Here is a 24,767-nt window from a genome sequence, read left to right as displayed (position 1 = left end):
TTAGCAGGGGAAGGAAAGAGTTGGACAAATTGAGAAAGTAGCATTGACATATATACACTGTCATGTGTAAAACAGATAACTAGCAAGAAGCTGCTGTATAACACAGGGAGCCCAGCCTAGCACTCTAGGACGACCAGGGGGGCTGGAATATAATCATGACCAATTTGCTCTGTTGTACGGCAGAAGCCAACACAGCCTTGTAATTATCCTCCAATTAAAAATGAAGTGATATCGAAGGGATTAGGGTCAAACTGGGAGATAAAGTCATCAAGGTTTCAGGAGAACAATGTGGCTGCTGGTAGACGACTACAGCAAGGGGAGACATGACGAACAGTCCAACAAAATCAGTCACAGCTTGATATTTCTACGGAGGATACTGGGAGTATGATCTTGAAATGGCATTAAAAAGAAAAGAAAATATAAGAGGGCATGTATCATAGCTCACGTCCTGCAGTAGAAGGAATGTGGGGGAGAAAACAGCTAGCATTTTGAAGCAATGGAGAGACTAAGTTTAGTTACCGAAAGAATCTAAAGGGAACATTTTCAAAATAAGTTGATTGCTATTAAAGAGGTTTTGCTGACAATGGACTTTGAACATCTCTGGAGTGAACAGCTTCAGCAGAGAGAAGGAAGGAAATGAAGGCAGAAATGGCAATGTACAAATCGTAAGAGAATGAGAGTCCCAGGGGTAAGGGCTGGCCTGTGCTTCCTGTGGTAACAGATGAGACTGGGAGGAGAGGGCCTGAAAATAAACCTCATGATCACAAGGTATCAAACAAAAGAGATCACTATTACTTTAAGAATACATTTAAAGGAATTAAATAACATGGACAAAGCAGGGAGTGAAATTTCAGGGGGTATACAGGAGGAAAATGTATAATGGGAGAAAGGACAGCTTCCTGCACCCACTTTTGCTTCAGTTTTTGTTATTTTTCCTCTGCCTACAAGATACTTCCACATTCTTCAGCAAGATAGCCAAGATCTTTTATCCATATTCCTTTCTCCTCCTTTACAACATTATTTCCTATTTCTTTTCCTTCTGATACCCTCTTTCTAGTTATATAAGTATGTGCTTGCTCAGCCCTGAAGGTAAATGCATGAACTGTCTTCCTCCTAGAATTGAAACACGCCTTCCTTTGCTTGGTGTGTTAAAGTTAAGTGAAGTGAAAGTCTCTCAGTCGTGTCCTACTCTTTGTGACCCCGTGGACTATACAGTCCATGGAATTCTCCAGGCCAGACTGGAGTGGGTAGCCTTTCCCGCTTCCAGGGGATCTTCCCAATCCAGGAACTGAACTCAGTTTTCCCGCATTGCATGTGGATTCTTTTACCAACTGAGCCACAAGGGAAGCCCTCTTGGTGTGTTGGATGCATATCAAGCTGACTTGGTGTGAGTGCTCAAATGTTACCTTCTCTATGATGTCCTTCCCCGAAGGGGTGCAATTACCACGTGCTCTCTTTTTGCTCCCATAACCCATTGTGCATCACCTTATCATAAAATTCAGTAGCATTTTATTGTCATCATCTCTGAGTAGGTCTTCCCAATGAATTTTGAACTCTTTAAAGACTGAACTTGTGCATCATGTATCTTCACGCCTTCAGTTCAAAGACATTGTCTGACATCTAGCAGATGATAAATCATTAAATGAAGTCACTCAGTTATGTCCGACTCTTTGCGACGCTGGGGACTGCAGCCCACCAGGCTCCTCTGTCCATAGGCTTCTCCAGGCAAGAGTACTGGAGTGGGTTGCCATTTCCTTCTCCAGGGGATCTCCCTGACCCAGGGACCGAACCCAGGTCTCCCACATGCCAGGCAGACGCAGGCAGACGCTTCCCTGGTGGCTCAGAGGTTAAAGCATCTGCCTGGAGAATCCCATGCAGGGAGGAGCCTGGTAGGCTACAGTCCATGGGGTCGCAAAGAGTCAGACACGACTGAGCGACTTCACTTTCACTTTCAATCATTAAATGAGCTGAATGAGTGAATGAGTTCGCAGGAAATGGAGGACTAATTAGAATTTGAATAGTAAAGAACAGAATGTCATTTCCACCTAAATATAGTTCAGATATTTTTCTTCCTCCCACAAAATTTATTGAAGTACAATTGACAAAATTGCAAAATATTTAAATTGCACATTGTGGTAGTTTGATATATGTTTACATTCTGAAAGGATTCTCCTCAACGAGTTAATAAACACATCCATTACCAGCTTGATTTCTTTGCCATGAGAACTCTCTTATCAAATTGCAGTGATAAAATTCAGTGTCATCAACTACAGTCCCCATGCTATACCTTAGATCCTTAGGAATTATTCATCTTATAACTGAAAGTTTGTCCTCCTTTAACAACCTTTTTCTGCCTGTCCACTCCCCAGTTTTTTTTCAGACTATCATGGGTGGAAAGAGAATGAAATGAGGTAAGAGAAAACTGAGGAGACCACTACTCTTATATGGCATCAGACAGTGGGACTAGAATATGCCAGCACTCAATAAATGTCACTAAGTTGCTCAAAAGTGCCAGAAGATAGTTGTGTTTGAAGTAACGAAAAAGGCTATGGTCTATAGGAAATTGGAGAGTGCAGAACAAGTTTGCTTTTGTAAAATATTTTAGATGAGGAATTATAATAATTGGAGGGACTAAGGACTGAGAGTGGGATGTTCACAGTGTTTGGACAGTAGAAAATCAAAAGGCACAGGAGGTCAGATTTACTGGAAAACAGGACTTTGAAAGATTACATTTTGAGTTAAAAATTAAAAAAAAAAATACAACGAAACATGCTCTTATGGATCATCCAGCAAGCATGCACTAGTCATAGGCAGAGATAACAGAAAGAAGAAAGGAGTCATTTAATTAGAGACGTAGGAACCATGGGAGTGTTTGTGAGTATGCAATATATGGAGAAGGCTTCAGATTGTGTCTCAGAGAATACTCACAGGTGGGAGGAAGTAGGGAGGAAATGAATCACAGTTATTTTACATGTCAGACATCTAACACCAATTCTGGAATGAGCACCTTTGTGATTTTATATCAGAGATATATTCATTAAGATACAAATCTAATATTGATGAGATACTGCAACCACAAATAAGGTGCAAAGTGGTAGGACAGGTGTACGCTCAGCATCTGGGCATACTCATGCCCAGAAAATACATTAAAGGGTCTTAGGAAGCGTTACCAGAGAAGGCACTGGTACCCCACTCCAGTACTCTTGCCTGGAAAATCCCATGGATGGAGGAGCCTGGTAGGCTGCAGTCCATGGAGTCGCTGAGGGTCGGACACGAATGAGTGACTTCACTTTCACTTTTCATTTTCATGCATTGGAGAAGGAAATGGCAACCCACTCCAGTGTTCTTGCCTGGAGAACCCCAGGAACGGCGGAGCCTGGTGGGCTGCCGTCTCTGGGGTCGCACAGAGTTGGACACGACTGAAGCGGCTTAGCAGCAGCAGTAGCAGCAGGAAGCATTACTACCAATAAAGCTAGTAGAGGTGATGGAATTCCAGCTGAGCTATTTAAAATACTAAAAGATAACGTTGCCAAATTGCTGCACTGGATATGTCTGCAAGTGTGGAAAACCCAGCAGTGGCCACAGGACTGGAAAAGGTCAGTTTTTGTCTCAATTCCAAAGAAGGATAAGGCTTAAGAATGTTCAAACTACTCTACAATTGTGCTCACTTCCCATGCTAGTAAGGGTATGCTCAAAAGCCTTCAAGTTAGGCTTCAGCAGTACTTGAATTGAGAACTTCCAGATGTACAAGCTAGGTTTAGAAAAGGCAGAGGAACCAGAGCTCAAATTGCTAACATTCTTTGGAACATAGAGAAAGCAAGAGAATTCCAGAAAAACATCTGCTTCTGATTCATTGACTATATGGAAGGCTTTGACTGTGTGGATCACAACAAACTTTAAAATCCTGAAAGAGATGGGAATACCAGACCACCCTACGCATTTCCTGAGAAACTTGTAGGCAGGCCAAGATGCAACAGTTAGAACCTTACATAGAACAACTGACTGGTTCAAAATTGGGAAAGGAGTATGTCAAGGCTGTATACTGTCACCCTGTTTATTTAACTTCTATGCAGAGTACATCATGAGAAATGCTGGGTAGGATTAGTTACAAGCTGGAGTCAAGATTGCTGGGAGAAATAACAACAACCTCAAATATGTACATGATACCACTCTAATGGCAGAAAGCAAAGAGGAACTAAAGAGCCTCTTGATGAGGGTGAAGGAGGAAAGCGAAAAAGCCGGTTTAAAACTCAATGTTAAAAAAACTAAGATCATGACATCTGAAACCATCACTTCTTGGCAAATAGAGGGGTGGAAAAGTGGAAGCAGTGACAAATTTTCTATTCTTGGGCTCAAAAATCAATATGGATGGTAACTACAACCATGAAATTAGAAGACACTTGCTTCTTGGAAGGAAGGCTATGACAGCGAATTGAAAAGCAAAGACATCACTTTGTGACAAAGGTCCATATAGTCAAAGTCTTTCCAATAGTCATGTATAGATGTGAGAGTTGGACCAAAAAGAAGGTTGAGTGCCGAAGAATCGATGCTTTTGCACTGTGGTGTTGCATAAGATTCTTGAGAGTCCCTTGGACAACAGGGAGAACAAACCAGTTAATCCTAAGTGACGGCAACCCTTAATACTCATTGGAAGGACTGATGCTGAAGCTGAAGAGCCAACTTATCGGAAAAGACCCTGATGCTGGGAAAGACTGAAGGCAGGAGGAGAAGAAGGTGGCAGAGGATGAGATGGTTGGACAGCATCACTGATTCAGTGCACATGAACTTGGGTGAACTCTGGGAGATGGTGAGAGACAGGGAGGCCTGGCGTGCTGCAGTCTGTGGGGTCAGTGAGGAGAGAACAAATTAGCCAAGATGGCATTTTGAGGCTCTCTTGCCCCACATTTTGTAAATAACGACTATGTAACAGCTGAGATCGCTTATAGCACTGCATGTGCACAGCACGAGGTACTCGCTTCATCATGGGCTGCTTTGTGCAATACTCCTGTATGAATACAGCTTCGCCATGAAAGCCCTGGCTGCTGCTGCACTGGGACTACATTGGAGCAGCAACATGGTTATGCTATATGAGGTTATGTTATGGCTCCATTATGGCTTGGTTATGGTTATGTTGTGGCTGCTGCTACGGCGGCTGTGCCAGCCAGGAGAGAAGAAATGTGTCTGCAGTTCCTACAGCTTTTCTTATCTTCTTCCAGCCTCTTCGCTCACACCTTGCCTACTCTGGGCTCAAAGAACAGCATGCATAGTGTTAACAGTGAGACAAACAGGATGAGAAGCAGTACAGGTTCACAAAGAGTCAGATACGACTTCACAACTGAACAAGAACTACGACAACTGCAAAGACGTTGCAAAGTGGTAGGACAGGTGTGTGCTTAGGGTCTGGGCATACTCATGCTTACAAAATACATGTACATTTGGCTGGAATGTGCTATCAGTGTGCTAAAAGTGAGAGAAATTTTTATCAAAGCCAGACCTAATGACAAAACAGCAATCCATCAAGCTTACAATGGACCAACAAAACAAGGCAGTGTAACCAGGAGCAGAAGACACAAAGGTTTGCAGTCAAGGTTCCCAAGATGCTATGGTGACATCCAAGCTTGGCAAGATGATAGCACTGGTTTGGAAAATACCCTTAGATTCTCCTGCCCTTCTTTTATCAAAACAGATACAACTTCTTTGTCAGAAAGTCCCAATGTGATTCTTACAGGGATTATGTCTTGTCTTTATTCTTCAAAAGGAAATAAATCCAACCTTCATAACCTTCCTCCTGTGTATTATGTCCCCTTCCCTAGGAAAAATGTAACCTGAACTTTGTTCTTAGATAAATAAGTAGGAATTCATTCTTTCTCTCTTGGTCAGATAAGTATCACTGTTGCTGCTGCTGCTGCTAAGTCGCTTCAGTCGTGTCCGACTCTGTGCAACCCCACAGACGGCAGCCCACCAGGCTCCCCAGTCCCTGGGATTCTCCAGACAAGAACACGAGTGGGTTGCATTTCCTTCTCCAACGCATGAAAGTGAAAAGTGAAAGTGAAGTCACTCAGTCGTGTCAGACCCTCAGCGACCCCATGGACTGCAGCCCACCAGGCTCCTCCGTCCATGGGATTTTTCAGGCAAGAGTACTGGAATGGGGTGCCATTGCCTTCTCTGAAATATCACTGTTAGCCATGTATCAAACTTTTGGACCTTGTTGAACTAACAAGTACTTCAAATCTCGCACAGGAAAACAGTGTTTTATTCACTTTTTGTTTTCCTTTCAGCTAGTAAGAGAAATGAAGAAAAAAACCACAAAAAGTAAGACAAGGTGATAACAGCAAAAATCATATTTCATATATCTATTCACTTCAGATTAATCCAATTTCTTCTAAGCATCTTTCCTAACAGTGGAGTCATTCCTTGTTTAAGAAATAAAGTAAGGCTTTAGAAGAAAATTAATAGGCTTAGGACATGAACCCATGACCTATTGCGTTTGCCACAGTACTTTTAATCAGAAGTACTGGCTAAATGCTCCAAGTAATTACCATCCTTCAGATGACTGGCAATAATATAATTAAAACTTACTGAAGATTCATAACAGTTTAAAAGGGTAAGTTGTTAAGTAAAGTACCAGTCTGTAGTTTGAATTCTACTTAGAACAAAAGTTTTTGGCCCATGATGAATTTTAGACAATTAAAATGCACCAGACTTTTTGCCTAATGATGAAAATAATAACTGCTTCTGTAACTTATCATTAATTTACATGATTCAAGATTCTCAACTGCAATATGCCTTGATCTTATCAACATGCAGGCGACAAGGGTGAAATCAGCTTAGTGGCTCTTAATACAGAAATAGTACTTGCTTCTTTTGTAAGATTTTGAGATTTGAGTGTGTTGTTTTCAATTGAATCCCTTATCTTCTTCACTTTTTATACTCCAATATAATTTCAGGACACTGAACTGTATATTATTAAATATAATGCATTATTTAAAATTTCCTTGTCATAATTATGTCTTTATATTTCATTCTGAACTTTTTCAACCCTCCATTCATTTCCATATGCACCTCCTTCTGCTAACGGCATACCTTGAATATCAAAAATGACTATACAATATTTCATATGTAAAAAATGTTATATGTAATCATGACATTCATAATCCTATAAAAGTATTAAAACATTAGCATCACTAAATCAATCTCTGTTTTTGCCCTTACCTTTGACTGTCCTGGTCCCTCCAGAGGCAATCACTAACTTGAATTTTAAATTTCTCAATCTCCTGCTTAATCAAATATGTGTCTTTAAATAAATTATAGTTTTATAAATGTAGTATCATTCCGAATGTTGTCTTCTGAAACTTTCTGAAGGTCTGGATTTGTTTTTCTAATATCTTTTTGTTTACCTCTGTCAGTCTTGCAAAAATTTTTAACCCTTCAAAACAAAATTCAGAAACACCTCTTCTGTGAAGCTTTGTCCACCTCCCCAGGTAAATTTAGTTTCTCTGTCTCTGTGTATCCTTGGCCTTTTGCACATAACTTGATTGTAACACATATCATAATTTCCCTGACAGCTTCTGATGCATGGAAATACTTAATATTTACTTGTAGGTAAAATGACTGGGAACACATTTGAGCAAATTCATAATTTTTATTTAAATATGTAATTTAAAATACTCGTCCATGTCTAGAAACAAAACTCAGAAATCATCATGAAATCTCTGATTAGTGGTAGTTACCTCAGTGCCTAATAGATAAATAGGACGGGCCTTCTTAAACTTCTGTCCTTTCAAACTATCCACACACTGGTTTTGCCAGTTGAGAAGCTAAAGAAATACGTGGGAGTCAAATCTCCAAGGTGGCCCAAATGACTCCTACCGCCTGGTGTTTCATTATATGTACTTGCTGCAGTAGAATATGGTAGAAGTAATGGTATGTGATTGCCAAGGTTAGGTCATAATATTCATTAGGACTTCCTTCTTGGTTATTTCTCTCTGGAGAATTAGTTCCCATGTTCTGTAAACAGCTCTCTATGCAGAGGGTACATGTGGAGAACCAGAGCCTCCTACCAAAGAGCTCCAGGAGAAAGCTTGGAAGTAGATTTTACAGCCTCTTCAGATAACTGCAGCCACAACCAATAATTTCACTACACATTCGCATGTACCTGGAATCAAAACCCCCAGCTAAACTGCTCTTGGATACTTTACCCGCCCCTGCTCCACTGAACTGTGTGAGATAATAAGTGTGTTAAGTTGCTAAGCTTTGGGGTGATTTATTTTTTATGCAGTAACAGATAAGTAATATGGGACATTTATGCACTCTAATTCCTGACTATGAGGTTAGGATTAGGAGATAGGAAAGATAAGCTTAAAAAAAATTGGGTAGAAAAATAAGCTACTCTGAAGCATCTGATTATTTGTACAATAATCCTGATATATATATATATAAAAAGGTGTCTTAAATATTGTCCAGTCCAATTATCTCTACATAAAGTGAAAGGTTTGGTGATAATTCTAACTAAATTTGAGAAAAGTCTGTGACTGCAAACTTTCACAGATAAAAATATCAGCTATTTTGCTGCCTCATATGTTTTTGTCAAATATATAAAACCTGATACTTTGGTCGCCCCTTTATTTCTATTCTCTTGGCATCTCACTGAAAGAGAGGGCCTGTTTCTTGGTGGTGGTTTAGTCGCTAACGCATGTCTGACTCTTGAGTCCCCCCGGGGCTGTAGCCCACCAGGCTCCTCTGTCCATGGGATTCTGCAGGCAAGAATACTGGAGTGGGGTGCCAGTTCCTTCTCCAGGGGAACCTCCCCACTCAGGAATTGAGCCCGGGTCTCCTGCACCACAGGCAGACTCTTTCCCAACTGAGCTATGAGGGCCTCTTTCTTGCTAGCCAGTAAAACCTGGGGTCCCTGCTGAAGAGCCAGAAAAGCCTGGGACACGTGTGAAAAAATAACAAGAATAAAATGCTATGTGTTGACCACTTATTATGAACTAGAAGTATGTCACTGAACTTGTCACCGAAACCTCATGACTGAACGTTCTCCCTCCCTCCGCCAATGACGCTTTTGAGGCCGCGCTGCTGGCTCGCTCAGGCTCTCCACACGGGAGCGGCCGCACCCTCCAGCATTCGCGCAGGCTCTCCACACGGGAGCGGCCGCACCCTCCAGCATTCGCTCAGGCTCTCCACACGGGAGCGGCCGCACCCTCCAGCATTCGCTCAGGCTCTCCACACGGGAGCGGCCGCACCCTCCAGCATGGCCGCCGCCTCTGGACGAGTCATTCCCTACTGAGCTCTGCGAAGTAGGACGGGAGAGAAGCTGATTTCGGGTAAGGTTTTCACATGTCCCTTATTCCCACTTCACTCTCATTAAGCCTCCAGTTCCTCAAGGGTCTGGTGCACTTCCGTTGCCTTCTTTCTGCCTGCTGTTCCTGGTCTCAACATTTCCTCATTGCCCAAGGCTCTCAAGCTACCGAATGACTCCTTGGCACCTTCTCTGGATGCTTTCTCTCAACCAAGTCATAGTTAACACGATGAAAAAAGCTTATTATTACAATAATTTATTACTTATTATCATACATGAGTTAATATGAGGCAATGAAGTTACAATTTTGAATAGCGTTTACCTGTGTGCCATGCAAATTTGACCGTTTTGTTTAATGACAACTCTAATTTTCTTTCACATATGCTCAAACCTTTAAAGTGTTTTGTTCTGTTAAAGTGTATAATATTATGAATGACGTCTCCAGACTAGAATTAAAGGAAACAAAAAGTTTTTGTAAAGTGTTAAAAAAGCAACACAAAGAATATCAGTTAATATTCACATGTAGTATGTCTCACTATATTAGTTAAATTTTGTTATTATCACTATTTTCCAGATCAGGAAATGAAGACTTTTGTACATGGCATGACTTGGCCAAAGTTACCTAATAACTGGCAGGAACTGAGTTAAGCCCCCTTACAGTCTAGGCCCTGTACAATGTCACAAATCTTTGTCCATAGTTAATCAGGCACTCTATCAGACCTATTCCCTTAAATCAATTTCTCACTTCCACTGTATAATCATGAGGGATTTGATTTACGCCATACCTGAATAGTCTAGTGGTTTTCCCTACTTTCTTCAATTTAAGTATGAATTTGGCAATAAGGAGTTCATGATCTGAGCCACAGTCAGCTTCTGGTCTTGTTTTTGCTGACTGTATAGAACTTCTCCATTTTTGGCTGCAAAGAATATCATCAATCTGATTTCAGTGTTGACCATCTGGTGATGTCCATCTGTAGAGTCTTCTCTTGTGTTGTTGGAAGAGGGTGTTTGCTATGACCATTGTGTTCTTTTGGCAAAACTCTATTAGCCTTTGCCCTGCTTCATTCCATATTCCAAGCAGATGTTGGCAGTTTGATCTCTGGTTCCTCTGCCTTTTCTAAAACCAGCTTGAACATCTGGAAGTTCACGTTTCACATATTGCTGAAGCCTGGCTTGGAGAATTTTGAGCATTACTTTACTAGCGTGTGAGATGAGTGCAATTGTGTGGTAGTTTGAGCATTCTTTGGCATTACATTTCTTTGGGATTGGAATGAAAACTGACCTTTTCCAGTCCTGTGGCCACTGCTGAGTTTTCCAAATTTGCTGGCATATTGAGTGCAGCATTTTCACAGCATCATCTTTCAGGATTTGAAAGAGCTCAACTGGAAGTCCATCACCTCCACTAGCTTTGTTCATAGTAATGCTTTCTAAGGCCCACTTGACTTCCCATTCCAGGATGTCTGGCTCTAGGTCAGTGATCACACCATCGTGATTATCTGGGTCATGAAGATCATTTTTGTACAGTTCTTCTGTGTATTCTTGCCACCTCTTAATACCAGATGTTCAAGCTGGTTTTAGAAAAGGTAGAGGAACCAGAGATCAAATTGCCAACATCTGCTGGATCATGGAAAAAGGAAGAGTTCCAGAAAAACATCAATTTCTTCTTTATTGACTATGCCAAAGGCTTTGACTATGTGGATCACAATAAACTGTGGAAAATTCTAAAAGAGATGGGAATACCAGACCACCTGTCCTGCCTCTTGAGAAACCTGTATGCAGGTCAGGAAGCAACAGTTAGAACTGGACATGGAACAACAGACTGGTTCCAAATAGGAAAAGGAGTACGTCAAGGCTGTATATTGTCACCCTGTTTATTTAACTTATATGCAGAGTACATCATGAGAAACGCTGGGCTGGAAGAAGCACAAGCTGGAATCAAGATTGCCGGGAGAAATATCAATAACCTCAATATGCAGATGACACCACCCTTATGGCAGAAAGTGAAGAGGAACTAAAAACCCTCTTGATGAAAATGAAAGAGGAGAGTGAAAAAGTTGGCTTAAAGCTCAACATTCAGAAAACGAAGATCATGGCATCTGGTCCCATCACTTCATGGGAAATAGATGGGGAAACAGTGGAAACAGTGTCAGACTTTATTTTTCTGGGCTCCAAAATCACTAGAGATGGTGACTGCAGCCATGAAATGAAAAGATGCTTACTCCTTGGAAGGAAAGTTATGACCAACCTAGATAGCATATTGAAAAGCAGAGACATTACTTTGCCAACAAAGGTCCGTCTAGTCAAGGCTGTGGTTTTTCCAGTAGTCATGTATGGATGTGAGAGTTGGACTGTGAAGAAGGCTGAGCACCGAAGAATTGATGCTTTTGAACTGTGGTGTTGGAGAAGACTCTTGAGAGTCCCTTGGACTGCAAGGAGATCGAACCAATCCATTCTAAAGGAGATCAGTCCTGAATATTCATTGGAAGGGCTGATGCTGAAGCTGAAACGCCAATACTTTGGCCACCTCATGCAAATAGTTGACTCATTGGAAAAGACTCTGATGCTGGGAGGGATTGGGGGCAGGAGGAGAAGGGGACGACAGAGAATGAGATGGCTGGATGGCATCACCGACTCGATGGACGTGAGTTTGAGTGAACTCCAGGAGTTGATGATGGACAGGGGGGCCTGGCGTGCTGCAATTCATGGGGTCGCAAAGAGTCAGACAGGACTGAGCGACTGAACTGAACTGAACAGTCTAGGCCCACAACAAAAAATTAATGTGTGCTGAGGAAGTGGATTTCTTTACTTTGTCCTTAGCCCTAAACATCTTCTCAAGACTTCAGAGTTTGCATACAGGAGGCAAGGTCTACCCTATCAAGCTACCTGTTCAAAGTGCATAGCTGTTGCATAAGAACTCTTTCTAAGCATCTGTAACAATAATTTCTATTTCTTTTCTCCACTAAATGAATGCCAGAGTTAATACTTTCAAATGTACTTCCTAAGTACAATTCCAGCTGCTCAAAAAGTTTTAATCGTTTTCATTGCTTCTAATTTTTAATTAAGTCTAAAAGGCTTGTAGCAAAGAAAATATTTTCAAAAGAAAAGGAAATAGTACTGCTAAAATTAGGAGAAGGGTAAAGTACATGGATTTTCATTTTCACATTACATTTGAAAACATTTCCCCAGATACCGAAGAGAGTTTCTGGGAATGTTTCAGAGTTTGCCTGTTGGGATGCAGTTTCCTTTGGGGCATGCCACTGATTTACAATAATAAGGCATAATTAAACACCAGGCCATTAAAATATAACAAAAACAAATAGCCATCTAATAGGTCTTCTAAAAATCAGTAAAGGTATTTCCAAAGATATCTACCACCAAACATTTATAGATTCTAATTTAATAAGGACTTTAGAAAAAAATCATATAATTAAAATAACTTAAATATATCTTAGGTAAAGTGGACACCTTGGGATAATATTTGGATAATCAAGGCCAAGGCAAATGTTTTATTCATTTAGGCTATGGTTTGGATATGAAATTTTTTTTTTAGTGAATTAGAGATGTATTCACAACATTTAGGGCTTCCCTGGTGGCTCAGCTGGTAAAGAATCTGCCTGCAATGAGGGAGACTTGAGTTCTATCCTTGGGTTGGGAAGATCCCCTGGAGAAGGAAAAGGCTACCCACTCCAGTATTCTGGCCTAGAGAATTCCATGGACTGTATAGTCCATGGGGTCCCAAAGAGTTGGACATGACTGAGCAACTTTCACTTTCACAATGTTTAAAATAGCCCTTCTAAAGAATAAGATTTGTTGTGGCTAATTGCACCATATTAAGTTTTTATCCCTCTCCTGTTGAGCCTAGTTAGGAGTCTAGAAACATTCTCATTTATGCCCCTTGTCATTTATTCATGTGTAGTTTATATGTGCTATACTCTCCCCCTGGGTAGATCAATTTAATGGTCAAGATGATTCTGGAGGATTACTTTCCTCTCTCTGTAAAGTGGTCATGTATGGATGCAAGAGTTGGACTCTGAAGAAAGTTGAGCGCTGAAGAATTGATGCTTTTGTACTGTGGTGTTGGAGAAGACTCTTGAGAGTCCCTTGGACTTCAAGGAGATCCAACCAGTCCATTCTAAAGGAGATCAGCCCTGGGTGTTCTTTGGAAGTAATGATGCTAAAGCTGAAACTCCAGTACTTTGGCCACCTCATGCAAAGGGTTGACTCAATGGAAAAGACTCTGATGCTGGGAGGGATTGGGGGCAGGAGGAAAGGGGGACGACAGAGGATGAGATGGCTGGATGGCATCACTGACTCGATGGACGTGATTTTGAGTGAACTCTGGGAGATGGTGATGGACAGGGAGGCCTGGCGTGCTGTGATTCATGGGGTCGCAAAGAGTCAGACACGACTGAGCGACTGAACTGAACTGAAACAAAAGCAATAGTGTAATAAATGCAAAGCCATTTCTCAGGAACTTAATTATATATCCTTTCACTGTATGTGAACTTTAAGTACTATCCATTCAGTAGCCATTCTTAGTATGGCTATTATAATAATCCCAGTATTATGTGCTATTTCCAGATCAGCAGCTATTTGACATATTTCTTTAATCATTACTAAGTATCCACTATATGCAAGGAAGTATTTATAGAATCATTGATAAACAATTTATCCTTACATACAGTTGATTTTTCTACTGTGGGCCAGACAATATGAAACACCATAGTCTCAGAGATAAATCTCCAAAGTCCCTTGTTCTTAATTAAGGAACCAAGAGTTTAGCTCAATGATTCTGAGATTTTTGAGGTTCACGAACTCTTCGGAGAATCTGAGAAACTATGGAAATTCTCACAAGAAAAATGAATGCATTAGCAATACTGATGTGATTTTGAAGTTAGGTTTACTTAAGTCATTTAAGACAGATCAGATTCAAAATGCTAACAGCTATTGTCTGTAAAAGTCTAGTAAATTATATAACTCTGTGTGATTCAATTTCTTTGTTTATAAAGTAGGTCTAATATAACTGATTTATAGGGCTGTTGGCGGGTTAAATAATGTAGTGTATATAAAATACTTCTTAAAGACATAGTTATCAGCTAGCATACTACTTTTAATACTACTAATATTATTCCTATTCTTAATACTGCTACTGCTGCTGCTGCTGCTACTATTCTTATTATTATCAGTAGACTTTACAAGTTTTTGAGTGAAAAGTTCCCTATTTTATATAACAAGAAATTGAAGCTCCAGTACATTGGGTTATCAGAGGTCTGAAAACTAAGTGTTAGAACTGGAATTTAAATGTCAGTTTTGACTTTACCAAAACTCATGCACCAACTGGTTAAACGTGGTCTTGACATAAAAATATGTGAGTGGCAATGTTGGAAAGAATGTTAAGATCAAGTTTTGAAGAACTCTGAATGCTAGGTTTAAGAGTCAGATCATTGTGTAGGAGGCAACAGAACACCTTGAAAGACTAATATAAAAATGGTATTAAAGTGAAAGTGAAGTCGCTCAGTCATGTCCAACTCTTTACGACCCCATGGGCTGTAGCCTATCAGGCTCCTCTGTCCATGGGATTTTCCATGCGATAGTCCTGGAGTGGATTGCCATTTCCTTCTCCAGGGGATCTTCCCAACCCAGGGATCGAACCTGGGTCTCCCGCATTGTAGACAGACGCTTTACCGTCTGAGCCACCATGAAAGTCAAAAATGGTATTGCTATAGGGTAATTTGACATCAGTATGAAGGTGTGATTGCAGTGGGAAATGACTGAAGGCAAAGGCAGCGGTTAGAAGACTGCTTTAATAATCAGAGTTACTTGGTGACAAGGACCTAAACAAAGGCAGTGATGAAGGGACAGAAAACTGGAAAGGAAAATACTTGAGTCATAGATGATTGAAATCATTTCTTGAGTTATGCTTTTTCCCATTATTAAGTTAGAGTTGATCATAATCCCTTAAACAACAAAATACACATAAAAAATTGTCTCATATTTTACTACCATTGTTGGTTACTAAAGGTAAAAAACTTGAATCTAGATTTTTATTTTAATTTTCAAAGTATACTATTTAGTATACTAAGTGGTTATGATGTTAAAAGTTATCTATTGAAGGTCCTTTTATAAATATTTTGTATTATTTTCACATAGCGTCTAAATTCGACATTTTGCTGCAATTTTTGAACTCAACTAGATAATGAATAATTAACAAGAAATGGGAAAACAAAATTGTAAAATGCTTCATTCACTTGCTTGTACCAACTTATCTAGACTGTGATTCCTGCAAGTATTTAACTATACCCATTTCCTCAATGACATACCACAGAAGAGCTTGCAAGGTTTACGGGAACAGCATTGATATGGTGTTGCTAATACCTAGGGTGGGTCACAAGGAGATAGGTCAGCTCTTTTTGAGTAAAAGCATTGAACTTAGTAAGATGCAAGGAGGCAGAACTGGAAAAAGCATGGCTTCTGTAAATAGCATGCACAGCTGCAAGCTCAAGATCAGTCTGTGTATGCATGCCTTTGTTTCCTGTCAGTGTATCTGTCAAAACCTTCATGATGCTGGAATTCAATTCATGCTGGCATACAAGAAGAATAATTTGTAAAACAATTAATATTTTTTGTTCACAAAATTCCTATTTTTTTCAGTCTAAATATTTGGACACCAGAAAGGTTTTTATTTTACATTGTAGAACCTCCCCTGACACTCATTAAAGACAATCATGAATATGTACAGTAATTTCCAGGAAATTTCTGGGAAAGTAATTTTAGGATGGAGAAGAAGCCCAAGGAGTTAGGATGGAGTGGGGCTTATGGGCACACAGAAAAACTCAGGTATTTAGCTGGTTCATTTCTACTTCCTAAAGGAAAATGAAGACTGGTTAACAGTAAGGTTAAAATTACCAGTTCTTGAGGTCCATAATACAGTCCCACACAGGAAGGGTGTATAAACTGCATCCGTGAGAGATGCAGCAAGGAGAAATTAACAGGAAAGCAAGTGAAAGGATGTTACGGAAAGAGTTGAATAGATTGAGTAGGGTATCGAGTCACTAGAGTGAGTGTGTGTGGCCAGCAGAGTAAACCCATACAGTGTTTCTTCGCACTGGATATTATTTACATGCATGGAAAGGACTGACATATATTCAGGTACAACTGCTTGCTTTCTGAGAGATGGAAACATCAGTTCAGTTCAGTTCAGTCGCTCAGTCGTTTCTGACTCTTTGCAACCCCATGAATTGCAGCATCCCAGGCCTCCCTGTCCATCACCATCTCCAGGAGTTCACTCAAACTCACGTCCACCGAGTCAGTGATGCCATCCAGCCATCTCATCCTCTGTCGTCCCCTTCTCCTCCTGCCCCCAATCCCTCCCAGCATCAGAGTCTTTTCCAATGAGTCAACTCTTCACATGAGGTGGCCCAAGTACTGGAGTTTCAGCTTTAGCATCATTCCCTCCAAAGAAATCCCAGGGCTGATCTCCTTCAGAATGGACTGGTTGGATCTCCTTGCAGTCCAAGGGACTCTCAAGAGTCTTCTCCAACACCACAGTTCAAAAGCAAACATATTAAACAATTCTAGGATTTAAAAGTTAAGAGGATGAAACTTTAGCTGTTTTCTGAATTTTGCTTTTTATATTTCATTGCCACCTGATGATTCATTTTTGGTAATGTTACAGATTTGATTGCTGAGGCATACATAATTCCTGTTTTCAGGGGGAAAAAAGCAAAAGCAAATAAAACCAATTCTTTATACACAATGTATAGAGATTTACTAACAAATTATAAGTCAGTTTATTTTTATAAATCATTAAAATATAATCAAGCAGCAGTGATTATAGTAAAGAAATGATAAAAATTTAATTATTTGTTTAGAATTTATGTTTTTTCCTTTTTTACCTAACATAAGCATTTTCCCAGAAGAACCTATTTTGGGTCAATAATATGGTGTTTTCTTTAACATTCATCTTTAAAAGGAGGCATTTCTTTTTTGTTTTTCTCTAAAGCAATCCTGTTTTTACCTTTTCTAGCCTACTTTCTTTTAGTAAAACCCAACCAAATGTGCAAAATGCAAAAACAATGATAAGTTTAACACTTCACATAATTATGTATTTACACAACAAGCTTCCTATTTTATAAATATATGTGTGTGTGTATACATATAGATACACATATATATTTATTTATAGCTATTGATTAAAGGTGAAAGGTAAATGTGTTTGACTTTCTTCAATGCTTATTTTACAACAGTGATCTAAGTTCATATTTGTGTTCTAAGAGTGATAAGAAATGCATAATTTCATTTGAGTAATTATCATTCATATGTGAAAAAATTAAAATGCAGAATCACAAAATTGATACTTATTTGTGCAGTCAACAATAGAATTAGGTGAATTGACTCTTCAAAAATATTTCAGTAAAGTAGTGAACTTAAAATATATACCTTTATATGGCACATGTGAACAAAATCAGAAGATTCATACTCGGCCCAGTGTTCATAGAAAATTTTGAAACATATTTCTAAATCCTGTGGAAGGATGTGATGTCACCTAAGTGTCTTCCTTGTCTATTTTATTCAGGTTTGTTTTTAAAGTGATGAAACCGAAATAGAAGATGAAAATGTAAGAAAAAGAAAAAGGCATATCTTTTTAATAATAGAAATGCTTTTAATCTGGCTGTGATTTAGTCAACATACTCTGTTAAAAACCCTCATATTATTTTAATTATTTCAGCAGAGGTGTAGCAGAATGGCTTGTTTCATTCTTATTTAGCAAACAAATATTTAAAAGCCTGGGGTTTTAGCTTAGGAATTGGCAGAATGCTCTGTTGGCAATGTGCTTATTCATTTCAGATGTTCTGAAAAATGTTTTCTTTCTAGGATACATGAGTTGGAAGCAAAACTATAACCTAATCATCTTGATAAATGTGTGTGTGTGTATGTGTGTTTGTGTTTTGTAAATAGAGTAATGAATACAGCACCTATGTTTCATGCTTTTACATACCCTATGAAAACAAACTCATGTAATAATTTCAGTGTAGTCTTGGAAATTTCTTCCGCAGACAGGAAGACAAAAATTGTATTACACATATTGACTTAAAAAAGGCAAGGAATGCAAATTCCTTATTTTGAGATTCCTTTGCTTCTAATTACTTTTTAATTGCAAAAGGCCTAATTAACTGTAGTTTCCTCATTTATTTACTAAAAGGGATTGAAATTTATATCCACAGAGTACTCACAATGGTCTAGAAAGTTATCTTCACAACAGCCCATTGAGGTAGGTATAATCACCCCCAAATAATAGCTCAGGAAAGGAAGATTTGGAGTAAAAAACTCGAAAGCTGATTAAGTAGCATAGGCAAGTTTGAACTCCATTCTATTTGAACCCAAAGTCTTTTCCTTGGGCTGAATATGACTTTCAGTTGACTTGTTACCACACACACACAAGGGTGCCTTGATCAGCATTAAAGACCATATGAAACCTTATGGCACAATGAAAAAGAGAAACAATGATGACACCGGAAGGAGTGTCATTTCCTCTAACATTTGCTCAGAAACTGCAGTTTCCAAGAGTTTTAATAAGATATGGAAAGACTGTCCACTGCCACCTAATCAGTAACAGACGCCATCCGTAAGAAGTATAAAAGTCTCTGAGGAGCGAACCCAGACTCCACTAGAGAGCACCTGCTGTTCTATGCTAATGAAACATCCACGTCACTGCATTACTGCCCTGGCTAAAATGGTGTCTCAGCAACTACACTTCAGAGAACCCATTACAGACTATCGCCGTGATATGGTGCAGCCTTTCTTATACAGCTCATTTGCCACGGTTCCTCAGTACGTGGCTTAATTCTTAACAGTCCCCTAATACACCATCAATCTATTAACTAACTTTTTTCTCTCTCACTTTCTTCATGCTAATATCCTATATATAAATCCTATAAAGCATTTAATCATCTTCTGCGTGTTTAAAGTTTTAATGTCTGGTTTATAGTGATGACAACGTTAGACAGTCAATATTGAACTGAATATTAATGATTTTATCTATTCCATCTAATCACTAACTGCTACAAGGGATATGTCTTCTTCACAGGTAGAGGGTCCCTTTGAAACTAACGACTATTTTCATATACTCCCTCTGGCCTTGTTGTGCTGTTTTCTTAGTTAAATTAGCAACAAAATAATGTTTACCAAACACTATTTTTACTGTGTAGGTTTTGGGTATTCCACTAAATTTTTAATTTATCTTTAGCAAAAAAGTAAAGATTTTGTAAGTTTTAATACTTGAAAATTCTTGAAAAAAATCCTTAAAATATATGATTTTCAGATATTTTTTGTTGTTGTTCAGTCGCTCAGTCACGTCTGACTCTTTGTGACCCCATGGACTGCAGCACACCAGGCTCCCCTGTCCTTCACCATCTCCCAGGGCTTCCCCAAATTCATGTCCATTGAGTCAGTGATGCCTTCCAACTCCCAATCTCTTCCTCTGTCGTCTCCTTCTCCTCCTGCCTTCAATATTTCCCAGGATCTGGGTCTTTTCCAATGAGTTGGCTCTTTGCATCAGGTGGCCAAAGTATTGGAGTTTCAGCTTCAGCATCAGTCCTTCCAATGAATATTCAGGGTTGATTTTCTTTAGGATGGACTGGTTTGATAACTTCAATGATCATAACATCATTTTAGTTATTCATTGCTATATAACAAATGAGAAGTTTAAAACAAATGTCATTTATTACCTCACAATCCCTGTGTGAGGAACCTGCTGTGAGAATCCCTGTGGCTCAGGAACCTGCAAGTGATTTAAATAGGTTGTTCTGGACCAGATCTCTCATGAGGGTTTTAGGAAAGCTGTTGGCTGGGCTGTCAAAAGTCATGACTAGGGACAGCTCTGCGACCACAGCTTCTGCTTGTTCTCACATGTGGTTCTCACTGCATGGGCTTCCCTTACATGGCTTAAGTGTCCTTGTGATATGTTATCTGACTTCACAGTGACTGTAAGAGAGATAGAAGGATTGTCTGAGATAGAAACTGCAGTCATTTCCTACATAATCTTGGAAGTGATTTACCAAAATTTCTTCCATATTTTATTTATTAAATGTGAGCCATTATTGTCCAGCTCATACAGATGAACAGAAGGAGAGGATTACACAAGAATAATTACTGAGAAGCAAATCATTGGCAGTCACTTGGAGTTTGGTTACTCCAACATCAATAATAATAGTGAATGTTACCATTCTGGAGCAATTTCTAGGTTTTAGATATTGTACTAGATATTGCATTCATTATAATAACTATGCAAGGCTGATTCTTCTGTCTATTCTTCTATCTGTCCTTCTAATTGAGAGGACTCCAGGTAGCTAGCATAGTTAAATAACAAGGAATATTACTGATGACTGATAACTGGCAGAGTCAGGATTCAAATTCAGGTCTATCTGTCTTCAAAATCATCAATCTTCCTCCCCTTCAATACTTTGCTGCTGTTTTTTTTGTTTTTTGTTTTTTTTTTTTAAATCTGCAACATTACTGATCTGGCCCATGCTAAGTCACTTCAGGTGTGTCTGACTCTTTGCAACCCTATGGACTATAGCCTGCCCGGCCCCTCTGTTCACAGGATTCTCCTGGCAAGAATACTGGAGTGGATCGCCATGCCCTCTTCCAAGAGATCTTCCCGTCCAGGGATTGAACCCATGTCTCTTAAGTCTCCTGCATTGGCAGATTGGTTCTTCACCATTAGCACCACCTGGGAAGCTAAATATCAATGATGAGTGATCTAAATTATGATTAATTTTATTCCACACAGTTTTTGAGGAATTCATTTTGCTTTAGCATAGAGGAAATGAGAATCTTATCAAATTATCCTGCTGTTCACTTTAATAAATTGGTTTAGGCGAAAGTTACAACCTTCAAAATCTGTTACTTTTCAACATTACACAAATAGATAAAGATTATAGAAGAAATCCAGCTTGCTAAATTCTGGTATAAAATGTTTGTGCTTAGAACTGTTCTCCCTAGAATTTTGCAGAAATGTAGGAGCCTCTTCATCCTTAGCTGCACTGTGAGTTTCCATGAGCCTCCTGAGGTCCTGTTCTTCCACACCGGCTGGAGAACAGGGAGTAAGTGATAAAAAGGGGCTAGTGGAGGCTAAAATGAACTTTACTGAATGAGTTAAGATATCTGTTGATTAATGAATAATACACTTTCCAATTAATTCTGCCAAGGTAATCCCATCTCCACATAACAATAAGTAGTCTAGAGTCTTCCCTCTAGATTAGGTAGATATGTTTTTCAGACTAGTAACTCAAGTTTCAGGGGCCAGTATTTTAGAACAAACAAAATTAGAGCTGAAAATACAATGAAGAATTAAATGCAACAATTGAAAGCTGAATTAACAATATGGCAAATATTATTACTAAAGGTAATATAAAAATTTCAATATGTTTTCCTCTAATCATCATAGTTCCTATCATGATAACCATCACATCATCATCTATCATGTTAATTACATTCACTTTTTGTCATTTGTATCCTTCTGATCTCCATCTTGTGCTACCTTCAAGTCAACTATCTAAAAAAATAAAGGGAAAGAAGTGGATTGTAATTCATCAACCATCAGCATGCAGATCATTAAGTACAGTTTTCTGTTACACAGAAAGTGGAATGCAAAAACAAAAGATATAAGAGATCCTCTTTTGAGGACAAAAGCTTCAAAAAATAAGACACTAGTGAAGAGAAATGTAAAACCCTGTGGAAATGTAGATAAAAAATATAATTTTATGTTATTTTATAACATATGCTTTTTACCCAGCTAATTAGAAAACTCCAGCATTATGTTATAAATCCTTACAAAAATACTAATCATATGCAGTTGCTTTCAAAACTCCAGTCTCCTTTGTCCTCTAAGCTATTAAAGATATATAGCTCCTAGTTTAGCAAAATCATATTTCTTCACACTAACACAAATAAAGATCTCTGGTTTTTATTCTTTTACATTTAAATATTCAATATTCAAACTTTAAAGCTATTTACATTTTTCTAAATTATACATCTAGAACAGATCCTCCCCAAAATATTATTTTTACCCAGAGAAGTAGTTTTCAAACATCACATTTTTGTTTCTAAGACAGTTTTCTTTTCAGGATACATTTGGTTCATCTAATATCTTAATTTGATAGCAGTCACCCTTGTGGTTCAGCTGGTAAAGAATCCGGCTGCAATGTGGGAGACCTGGGTTTGATCCGGGTTGGGAAGATACCCTGGAGAAAGGAAAGGCTACCCATTCCAGTATTCTGGCCTGGAGAATTCTGGTTGCAGAGTCAGACCCGACTGAGAGACTTTCACTTCCACCTGTTTTATGGTCTTTGGTATTGACAATTGTCAAATATTTTTGAAAATATAAATAATTTAATTCACATATTTCTAATTTCTTAGCTTAACATATCCAAATATATTAGTAGGTATTAATCTTCCAAGGGACAATATTGTTGTTCCACTAATAAGTTACTTAATACAAATGTTATTTGTACCTACCCTTCATTATTTGCTGTTTTTATTATTTTCTACCAAATTGTTTGACTCTATATATGACCTGCTGGTCTATTTTTCTGCCCACCATTTTATTTTTATTATTATTTTTATTTTATTATTATTATTATTTTTTTTTACTTTACAATATTGTATTGGTTTTACATCAACATGCATCCGCCACGGGTGTACACGCCCACCCTTTTAAACACCTGGATTCGGTACTTACATATGTAGACTTGTTTAATAACTTGTTCTGAATATGTAGACTTGTTTAATGACTTGTTCTGAAATATCAATCTATTCATTTCTGAAAATTATATGAATAGAATTTTCCCCAATAAGCTTTTCCACTATAAAAAGATAACAAAAACTCTTTCCTTTTTCCATAATAACTTCACTACTTATCTCACAGTTATTCCACTGATTCTTTATGCATTGTCTTTCTTTCAGCTGTTGTAAAGCTTTACTATTAATCTTTTAGTATCTTACAAGTACATAAACAAAGTTTATTTCAGCTAAACTTAATTCTATTACATGCATTTATTCATTAAGCAAAGACTTATTGAGTGTCACATCAAGTGCATAGACCTGATTGTCCACTAACTTAGCTTGATAGTGAAGACTGATAAACAGAAAAATACAAACAGCTAAAATCACAGAGATACCAGTTTATTCAATGCCCATATGTGCAGTGCTGAGTCGCTCAGTCATGTCTGACTCTTTTCAACCCCATGGACTCTGGCCTGCCAGGCTCCTCTGTCCATGAGGACTCTCCAGGCAAGAACACTGGGGTGGGTTGCCATACCCTCCTCCAGGGGACCTTCCCAACCCAGGGATTGAACCCAGGTCTCCCTCTTGCAGGCAGATTCTTTACCATCTGAGCCACCAGGGAAGCCCCAACACCCATATGCTGCTGCAAAGTCGCTCCAGTCGTGTCTGACTCTGTGTGACCCCACAGACGGCAGCCCGCCAGGCTCCCCCATCCCTGGGATTCTCCAGGCAAGAACACTGGAGTGGGTTGCCATTTCCTTCTCCAGTGCATGAAAGTGAAAAGTGAAAGGGAAGTCACTCAGTCGTGTCTGACTCTTAGTGACCCCACGGACTGCAGCCTACCAGGCTCCTCCATCCATGGGAGTTTCCAGGCAAGAGCAACACCCGTATACTTAATATCTAAAACAATGCCAGTACAGTGGCTTCAGAGACCATAAGATGAAGTCTCAGTCTCCATCTGTGATTGAAAGGTGAATGTTTAACAAGTATGAGGAAGTTTTTTTAAACAAGTATCACAGGTGCTAAATGAAAGTATGTATACTGAAGTCTCAGATGAGAAAATGAACAGTTCTATTACAATTTTGTTTTAAGACTGAGTCTTGGGAGTTGAAACTGGAGGTAGGACAAGCAGGTATATTCTAATCAAAATGTATGCAGGAGAAACAATGAGAATTTGAAACAAGACAACAGTGGCATGGATGGCAAGGATAATATAGCCTAATAGAGTTTCAAAAACAGAATCAATTTGACCAAATTAATGTGGAGAGTAGTTGACATAAAGGGCAAAGAAACACACACACACACACACACACACACACACACACACAAATTAGGGTGACAGCAAGTTTCTGCTTTAGACAATTAGATAGACGCTGACACGGAAAAGGAAATGGCAACCCACTCCAGTATTCTTGCCTAGAGAATCCTGTGGACAGAGGAGCCTGGTGGGCTGCTGTCTGTGGAGTCGGACACAACTGAAGCAACTTAGCATGCATGCATGAAACATGTACAAAGGTACAGAACACAAAAACTGCAGCAGATCTGAGGACTTAATGTAAGTTTTAAATATGCTCATTTGAAAGTGAAATTTGGGTTTGGCACTCAGAAGGAAAAATGGCTTAATATTATATTACGCTTCTCCAAATCTGTATTATATAAGTAGTTTAATTCATGGTAGCGG

At 39.0% G+C, this 24,767-nt stretch overlaps 1 protein-coding gene and 1 long non-coding RNA gene across 2 annotated transcripts in view; one reads left to right on the top strand and one right to left on the bottom strand.

Moving 5' to 3' along the window:
- MMP16 (matrix metallopeptidase 16) overlaps positions 1-24,767 on the bottom strand; it is a 395,775-nt gene that overhangs the window by 101,446 nt on the left and 269,562 nt on the right. The gene's annotated exons all lie outside the window — the stretch shown is intronic.
- LOC129627101 (uncharacterized) overlaps positions 9,110-24,767 on the top strand; it is a 57,074-nt gene continuing 41,416 nt past the window's right edge. The window contains exon 1 of the long non-coding RNA XR_008702418.1: positions 9,110-9,326. This is a non-coding gene — a long non-coding RNA (uncharacterized LOC129627101). The remainder of the gene's footprint in view (positions 9,327-24,767) is intronic.

This window comes from Bubalus kerabau, chromosome 14, assembly GCF_029407905.1.
Source record: "Bubalus kerabau isolate K-KA32 ecotype Philippines breed swamp buffalo chromosome 14, PCC_UOA_SB_1v2, whole genome shotgun sequence".
NCBI lineage: Eukaryota > Metazoa > Chordata > Mammalia > Artiodactyla > Bovidae > Bubalus > Bubalus kerabau.
The sequence above is the reverse complement of the archived record's forward strand: the minus strand, read 5'-3'. Positions and strand labels throughout refer to the sequence as shown.